Here is a 9,519-nt window from a genome sequence, read left to right as displayed (position 1 = left end):
CGAGTGGTCAGCTATGATGAGATGATTGGGCATGAAAAGCCCGTCCGTCCGTGTGTGTATAAGAAAAACAAAATTAAAATAATGAAAAGAAAACGACGCCCCGACGCCCAAGGAATCAGCTACGATCAAGAGTCTGCGCTGGCTCTGCCCCCTTTTCAGGAGACAGAGTTTGCTCGGCCAAACTCTTGATCGTAGGGAGATCCAGCTCCATAGGAACAGATCCCCCTACCTGACTGCTGGTACCTTCGTCCGCCGATCCCTTCTCTACTTCGTTGAGGCCTTCGAAAGCCTCAGTAGCAGAATCCGGAGGTGGCGAGGACTCGACCAGGTGCCCGTTTTCGTCAATACGTGCCGTTGACTCCCCAGAATGGATGCTGCGTAGCAGTTCGATCCATTCCCCTGGAGTTCGATTGTCGAAGTCCAGCCCACTCAAATTGAATGGACTGGGCCAACGGAATAGAGTGGCCATAAGGGTCCACTCATTTAGATTGATCGCCCGACGATTGGGCTCGGCGGCCTTGAGTGCTTCCAGTACTACAATGGGGTCCTCTCCTGCATTCTGCAGATCCAAGATGGATCGCAAGAAGAGGTCACGCGTGGTGTCGAAAAGAGACCCGAGCTGCTTCAATTGGTCATTCAGGTCGGTGGCTCGTCGTAATGAGGTGGCTAGATCTAAATGAATCAAATGAATTAAATTAAATAAATCAAATGAAATAGAATAGAATGGACTTACTATGCGTACTGCTAGTTGAGGCCTTATGGAGCACATTGAGCGCGTCCATAGCCAGCTCCACGTCCAAGGATCCCAAGCACTTCAAACTCCGTGAGGAGCAGGCTTGACACTTATATCCTGGAAGAGGAGCCGAATTTGCTTCCAAATCCCCTCGAGCAAGCGCCAAAACGCAAGCTTGACTGGGAATGGAAGGCTACATGAAATAAAAGCATGATGAACAATTAAATTAAAATAAAACATTTAAAAGAAAACTCACGTCGCGAATCACCCGATTAACCTGCATCAAGTCCTGCATCGTGAAACGAGCGTTTTGAGTCTCCAAAACGGAGCCCAGCTCGACGAAGTCAGGGTTGATTGCAAGCAAAGGGTTTTCTCGACTTAAGGCAGCGCTATTCTATTAAATTAATAGAGTTAGCATTTTGAATGAATTAAATTGAATGACTACGACTTACCCTGGCATGAGCAAATTTGGGGAAAGGAGTAAAGCTCCCAGTTGACTGCTCAGGGAGTCGTAGTCGCCCTTGAGCATCCGCCAATAGTACCGGTTGGAAGGTACTCTCTGGGGAACGCTCGGGAACGGGCTTCACTGCAGCCTTGGATACTCGTTTGGGGACAGTCACCCGTTTAACTGAACGGCGAGGTAGTGAAGCTACAATCAAATTGAATTAATAAAATAAAACAAAAGGAAGAATAAAGTCTTACTGGAAATAGAAGATGTCGTTTTTAGGCGTTTTGGAGGAGGCGCAGAGTCCTTCTCCTCATCCTCATCTTCTTCCTCATCTTCAGACTCTACTTCGTTGGAAGCAGAATTGTCATCAGAAACAACTACTTGTCGAGATTTTCCTTTTGCGGTAATTGGCGCGATTTTCCTCGAACGAGGAGGGAGTCGGACTCTTTTATAAACCATGGCAGAGGGAGTAGGCTGAGAGGCTTTGGAATCTTCGACTACCTTGACGGTAGTTTTGGATTTAGGCTCTTTCCTGTCCACAGAAACCTTGGTAGAAGACGAAGCTCGAGAAGCTGAAACTGCAGATGGGAACCCACTTAAGAGCTCATTATCTGAGTCTCTTGAATGAGTGGAATGAGGAGAAGAAACTGCAATCAAATTAAATGAATAAAAATAAGAAATCAATGAATTAAGTGGACACTTACAAAATGTGGAGGCATCAGCTTTGAGGCTCTCTAGCTCCCGATTCCTTCTGATTAATCGAGGAGGAGCTACAGGTGCTTTAGAAACGGGGGTCGAAGACTTGATCTCCAAGGGTGGAGAAGGTGCATGTCAAGCCCATGCCTCGGGCCTCCATTCCGCCGCTCGGTATTCCGAAGATCCACCTTTATTGTAATCTTTTCCTTATTGTTCTTTCTCGCTACACATACCCTTTCATTCTAGTCCCTCCTTATTGTCTTTTTACTTTACCCTGCAGGACTACACGTATAGCTCCTAGTAGCTAGTCTGGCGCTCCGCACCGTTGCGCCGCTCCGTAGATATAAATACTGCTTGTACGCTACTGTAGTTCCTCAGTTTAATTATCAACTTAGATCTCCCTTCTCAACTTGACTCTTCTCTAAATCTTCAGGCTCAACGCCTTGAAGTACGTTCTCCTCAACCTTAGGACTTTAACGTCCTCTGGTTCGCTCCTCGTCATCGGCGATACCGCCGCTCCGACCTGGCTGCTACTTAGCTCCTCTCTCTCTACTCTCGCTCTCCGGGGACTAACGGCGTAACGGCGGTGTTGTTAATAACTTCACTACTGTCCCATTCGTCTTCCGCACTTAGACACCCTGTAGCCTTGGCACGGTTACGTGGTGTACATGATCTTAACAGTATAATTAAACTCAATCCGTTAACGTCGCACTGACATATCATTTTTTATGCCTCCGAAAACTCGAGCTCAATCTAGAGCTAACTCCGAAGAAAATACTTTCTTCACTACAGCCCAATCATTTGCCCCATTCTCCGACTCTATCTCTGCCATTGGTCAACCACGTCGCCGTAATCGTGGTTTCGGTCCAGCCACAGTTCCAACTACGTCGACTCTTCCTGAAGCCATGGAGGAAGAACAGCAATTTGAGTACAGTACTTTATTCACTGGTGACGGACAACCTGTTCAAGTCCTGACCCCTCGCCGTGGACAACCCCCCGTGGTCGCTCCGGCTCGGGGCCGGTCTACTACTCGAATTGATTCTCCAATCCTCCAAGCCATAGCCCGCCGTACGGGGAAACAACCCCAACGTCGCGCTGCTTCTGAATCTCCTCGTGACCCACCTCCTCACTTCGATTTGGACACTGGTGATCACGATGATCAAGACCCTCCTGTCGACCCCGACGATCCGGGCGTCGATAATAACAATCATGACGATCTGGATGACGACTCCGGCGGTTTACCGCGTGGTGAACCTGGTGACCCCAGTGGACCTGGCGGTCCCGGCGGACTTGGTGGACCTCGTTCCTCCAACTCTCCTGACATCCCCAACGAGCAACGTGCTATGTTGGATCTCCTCTCGGGCTTTAAGGTTTCTATGGAAACCCTCGGTACCGTTCTCGCCGCACTCGGCCGTCCCTCTGACAGCTCTGAATCTAAGAGCAAGGTCAAGGAGCCCGAGGTATTCGACGGTTCGGACCCCCGAAAACTCAAGACGTTCTTCGTCAATCTCGCCCTGGTCTTTAATGACCGTCCCAAGTACTTCACCGACCAACGGAAGGTGAATTATACTCTTTCTTATCTCAGTGGGTCAGCCAAAGAATGGTTTGTCCCTGATATCCTCGACCCGGACCTCGACTCGCTGCCGGCCTGGACGTCGTCCTTCATGGCCCTTGTAAAGGAGCTACAGGACAACTTCGGCGTTTACGATGCCCAAGGCGAGGCCGAGGACGCCCTTGGTAACCTTAAGATGAAGGAAACCGAGAATATCCGGAAGTACAACATCCGGTTCAACACCCTGGCTGCTAGCACCAACTGGGATTCTGCCGCCCTGAAATGGGCTTATGGACGAGGCCTGGCTGAACGTATCAAGGATGAAATGGCGCGGTTGCCCGAACCGGCGACGCTCGCCGCTTATCGTCTGGAAGTTCTTCGCATTGACAACCGTTATTGGAAGCGCGAAGAAACCAAGAAGCGTGAGGCTGGTAAGCCTTTTATTGCTCGGAACCCGAAGAAGGGTTCCTCGGACTTCAAGACTGGTTCGACTAACCAGCACAACAATTCTCAGCCTTCGGGCTCTTCGGCGCCGTTCACGCCGAAACCTAAACCCTTCTCTGGTGGTAAGCCTAACAACAATGGTAAGCCCCAGAACTCTTCGAATTCCGGCCAATCCGGCGCTCAGCGCCCCGCATTCAACCATCTAGGAGCAGATGGTAAGGTACTTCCCTCCGAACGGGAAAGAAGGATGAAGAACAATCTTTGTCTCTTCTGCGGTGGTAAGCATCAGATTGCTGACTGCAACAAGCGAAAGGCCCGAGAATCGAAGGGCCGCGCTGCCGAGGTTGAAGAAACCCCAGAAGCAACCGTTGAGGTTGTTGAAGAGGAATCGGAAAACTAGTCCGCAGCTCTTGTTCCCCGGTACGAAACGGGAGCTGCGTTGATCAGGTTCGTACCTCACCTGGGGAGTTATATCTCAACGCGTCCGCTCTTTCCTCTATTGAACGATCTCTTGTAATATCTTTGACTACTGAATTTTCGTTATCCGATTCGGCCGCGCCGGCCGAACCTATCTCTGCTCTTCTCAAATTTCCTACTCTTGTTGATTCTGGTTCTACTGACTCTTTCATCGATACTCGTTATGTTTCACAAAATTCTATTCCTACGACCAAAATCTCTCCTGTTAATCTTCGTCTCTTCGATGGTTCATTATCTTCTAAACCCATTACCGATATGGCGAATATCGCCGTTCGGTTCCCTTCCGGCGAGCTGCTTCTATTACCCTTTTATGTTACACATTTAGATTCATCTTGTAAAGCAGTATTAGGTTACAGTTTCTTATCCCGCTACAATCCGTTGATTGACTGGGCATCTCGAAACATTACGTTCCGTAACACTTCACATCCTGATTCTCCACAGACGTCTGTACCTTCTGCCATCAACCCCGTTGTTGCAAAGGTCGCTGTTCCGCTACCGGAACTTTCGCCGTCGGTTTCACCGACAATTCAGGAGACCCCTCCTGGGGACTCACCTCGCTCTCGCTCTCGCTGCCGCTCTCGGACTTCACGGGCCAAGCCCCTTTTGTCCAAATTCCCCTTTGAACCCATCTATTCTTACCCTACGGTCTCTCAATTCGCTGCTCAACTGGAAACTCCCGAGGTCGACATTGCACTCGTCAGTGCTGCAGTCTTTAACAGGGCTTGCAAGGACGCTGGTATGGAACCCATACTACTTCGTGCTATCCACTCAGAGGTCGCGGCCCGCGCCGCCGACCGCTCCTCCACCACTCCTACTGTCCCTCCACTCCATCCTTCTATCCCAGAAGAGTACGCAGAGTTTGCAGACGTCTTTGACGAGATTGCTGCAGATTCACTCCCTGAACATAGACCTTACGGCTTGAAGATTGACTTGGAAGAGGGCGCTTCGCCGCCTCTCGGCTGTATTTATCCTTTGTCTGAAAAGGAGTTAGTCGCCCTTAAAGACTTTATTGACAAACAGCTGGCTACTGGTGCCATCACCCCATCATCCTCTCCTCACGGCGCTCCGGTCCTTTTTGTCCCGAAGAAAGACGGCAAACTTCGCCTTTGCGTCGATTTCCGTGGACTCAATCGTATTACCAAAAAGGATCGTTACCCACTCCCACTCATATCAGATCTTCTCGACGCTCCGAAAAGAGCTAAAATATACACCAAATTGGATCTCGCTCACGCTTATCATCTGGTCAGAATCGCTGAAGGTGATGAATGGAAGACCATCTTTCGGACCCGTTACGGCTCTTACGAATGGAAGGTCATGCCGTTCGGCCTTATGAACGCCCCTGCGGCTTTCCAGCGGTTTGTTAATGACATCTTCTCTGACATGCTCGATGTCTGTGTCATCGTCTATCTTGACGATATTCTGATCTATTCTGATACGCCAGAAGAACACCGAGAACACGTCAAGGAAGTTCTTCGGCGGTTATGGAAACATCGGCCTTACGCCAACCCCGACAAGTGCGAATTCAATATGGATACTGTTGAGTATTTGGGTTATATTCTTTCTCCCGACGGATTGACTATGTCCAAGGAGAAAGTGCAGACAGTTCTAGAGTGGCCGGTTCCGAGGAAGGTTAAGGACATTCAGTCCTTCTTGGGTTTCGCAAATTTCTATCGTCGTTTTATTTATAACTATAGTGATATCGTTGTGCCGATGACTCGGCTTACCCGAAAAGGCGCTTCCTGGATCTGGGACAGCAGCTGTCAAGAGGCCTTCGAAAATCTCAAAACTGCTTTTACTTCTGCGCCGATACTGGCCCATTGGGAGCCGAATCGCCCACTTATCGTGGAAACTGACGCTTCCGATTACGCCATTGCGGCTATTCTTTCCATCCAATATGCTGACGGTGAAATTCATCCTCTAGCCTTCCTTTCCAGAACGCTTCATGCGGCGGAACTCAACTACGATACCCATGACAAAGAGCTACTGGCCATCTTCGAGGCCTTTAAAGCTTGGCGTCACTATCTGGAAGGTTCGGGTGATCCGGTGGACGTCGTCACCGATCACAAGAATCTTGAGTATTTCTCTACTACCAAGGTTCTTACACGCCGACAGGTCCGATGGTCTGAATTTTTACATCAATTTAATATGGTCATTCGCTTCCGACCGGGGAAACTCGGCGAGAAACCTGATTCGATAACTAGACGCTGGGACGTCTACCCTAAAGAGGGGGATATCGGCTACGCCCAAGTGAACCCTCATAACTTCCGTCCTATCTTTACTAACGAACAACTCACTGCGTCTCTTCGAGCTACCTTCCTGGAAGGTCCGGCTTTACGAGCCTCGATTATCATGGATATCGAAGCCCTACACCAAGCAATCATCCTCGCCCTTCCCGCCGATCCGAGCTCCGTTGCTGGTTTGGAACTTGCAAAAGATCCTTCCAATGAACGTTGGAGCTTAGGTAGTGACAAGCTACTACACCTTGATGACCGTATTTATGTTCCGAATCACGGCGATCTGCGCCTTCAAGTCCTCCGTTATTTCCATGATCATCCACTCTCCGGCCATTTCGGCCAGAACCGCACTTTAGAAGCTGTACGTCGTCAATACACCTGGCCCAAGGTCAGAGACTTTGTTCGTGACTACGTTACCTCCTGCACTATCTGTGGTCGCAATAAGCCCCGCCGTCACCGGCCTTACGGCTTGTTGAAACCTCTGCCGGTTCCGGTCCGACCATGGGACTCCATCTCTATGGACTTCATTGAGCAACTGCCAATGTCGAATGGCTATACAGCTATCCTCGTCGTCGTGGATCGATCTTCCAAACAAGCTATATTTATTCCAACTCACGACACCATTACTTCCGAACAACTAGCTGAGCTTTTTGTTATTCACGTCTTCTCTAAGCATGGTGTCCCTAATCATGTTACTTCCGATCGTGGTTCCGAATTTGTTTCGGCGTTCTTCCGGGCTCTCGGTAAAGCGCTCTCCATGGAACTTCACTATACCTCTGGATACCATCCGGAAGCCGATGGGCAAACTGAGCGTGTCAATCAGACTCTTGAGCAGTACATCAGGATCTATTGCTCCTACCAACAAGATGACTGGTTGCACTTACTCCCGATCGCCGAGTTCGCCTATAACAACGCTCCCAATGCTTCCACTGGTATTACTCCATTCTTCGCTAACAAAGGATACCATCCCAATATCACCGTTCAGCCCGAGGTCGATATGAAGTCTGACCTAGCTAGAGACTTCGTCGTGAACCTCGATGAACTCCACGTTTTCCTTCGAGAGGAAATCCTTTTAGCCCAATCCCGTTACAAGGAACAAGCTGACAGGAAAAGAATCTTGCACCCGGAGTTCCCGATCGGCTCCGAAGTATTTGTTCTTGCTAAGCACATTCGCTCTACTCGTCCTACTGAAAAATTCTCTGAAAAATATCTTGGTCCTTTCAAGGTCGTCAGTCGACCTGGTACTTTGTCTTATGAACTCAAGCTCCCGGACTACCTTCGCCAAATTCACCCGGTTTTCCACGTCTCACAGCTGGAGCCGGTTACGCCGAACCCTTTTCCGAATCGAACTCAATCTCCTCCACCTCCAATTGAAGTTGATGGTGAAGAAGAGTACAACGTTGCAGAAATTCTGGACTCTAAGCTGGACAGAAGGTATAAACATTGTCCCCTACGTTATTACATTCGGTGGGCCGGTTACGAAGGTACCGACGATGAGTTTTCTTGGGTTGCTGCTGATGAATTACACGCTGACGAACTTGTACCGGCATTCCACGCCCGATACCCTCATAAGCCTGGACCTTGACCACAAAAACATCCTATTCCTTTCCCCCGTTTTTTCGCCATGCTCCGCCGAAGTTCACTTCGTGTGTTTAGAGGGTAAACACGATGATAGCAAATTGAGTGTTTACTTCTCTCTCTTATTTGCTTATTATAGTTTCTTTAATTACAGTGTTCATTTAGCGTTCATTCACACTTATACTACTTATGCTAAACTAATTACTTCTTATGCCGCCTCGCGGCCCATTCGCTTTCCGATTTCTAAATTGCGTTGACATTTTTTAATATACAAAGTCAAAAAAATTAAACAGGAGCAGGGCTACAAGAAGAATACAAGAAGTGGGCCGAAGGCCGATGTCCGATGTCCGTGGTACTACTCTACTACTACCACCTCCTTCTCCTTCCCCTTCTCAGAGGCCGCCTTCTTCGGCGCCGGCGCCTCCCCTTCTTTCTCTTCCTCCTCTACCTCCTCTTCCCCTTCTCCATCCTTCTCTCCCTCTACTACCTCCTCTCCTCCCTTGTCTTCTTCTTCTTCCTCTTCTTCGCTATTCTCCACGATCCTTCTTCTCTTCAAATTCCTCGGCCGTTCGGAGACCGATCTCGACGGCCCTGGTACCGCCGCTCCCCTCATTGCATCCCTAGTGTCAATAGCGATGAGACGGGCATGGTCTTCATCCTGTCGCCGTAGGAGCTGCCGTAGGTATTGATGTGACCTTGAGGTGGCTTCCCTCAAGGCCCGGTTGTCGGCCATCAGCTGAGCCAACTGGCTCTCCATTACGGCCATCCTCTCGCCGCCCGGCCCTCCTTCCCGCTTCACTTGTACCGGTCGGCCCGAATACGAACATTTCACCTTTGCATCGTGACATGCCTTGCATATCACAGTGCTCCTTTTCCCCACCTGCTCCAAGCAGGGAATTTTCTTGGTAAAACACCGCTCGCAGGGTGCCCGTTCTTCATCGTCCTCGTCGTCGTTTTCGCCGTCGTCGCCATCATCCGGATCCCCGCTGCTAACCTAGTATCAAAAGATTGAGTAGCGACATGGCAGTAGAAAATAGGAACTTACCTCGTTCCTTTGAGGGGCCTTTCCCTTTTTCACCACCCGGGGAATTTCTACCTCCACTCTACGAGCAGAGGTAGAAGCCTCACCAGGTGACGGCCCCCGACGATTGCGCGCCGCCGCCGCCGCCGCTATCTTTCTCCTCTTCTCTGCCGCCTCCTCCTCTATTCTTCGGGCATCAGCGGCCCGGGCGGCAGCCTCCTGCCTTTTTTTCTCCTCCTCCGCCTTTCGCCTAGCCTCTTCCTCTGCCTTCTTCTTCTCCTCCTTCCTCCTCCTGTTCTTCTCTCGGGTGCGCTCTAACTGGAGCTCTAGCTCCCG

The sequence above is a fragment of the Lentinula edodes genome (assembly GCF_021015755.1).
Source record: "Lentinula edodes strain Le(Bin) 0899 ss11 chromosome Unknown C8R40scaffold_38, whole genome shotgun sequence".
In the NCBI taxonomy this organism is placed as follows: Eukaryota; Fungi; Basidiomycota; class Agaricomycetes; order Agaricales; family Omphalotaceae; genus Lentinula; species Lentinula edodes.
The sequence above is the reverse complement of the archived record's forward strand: the minus strand, read 5'-3'. Positions refer to the sequence as shown.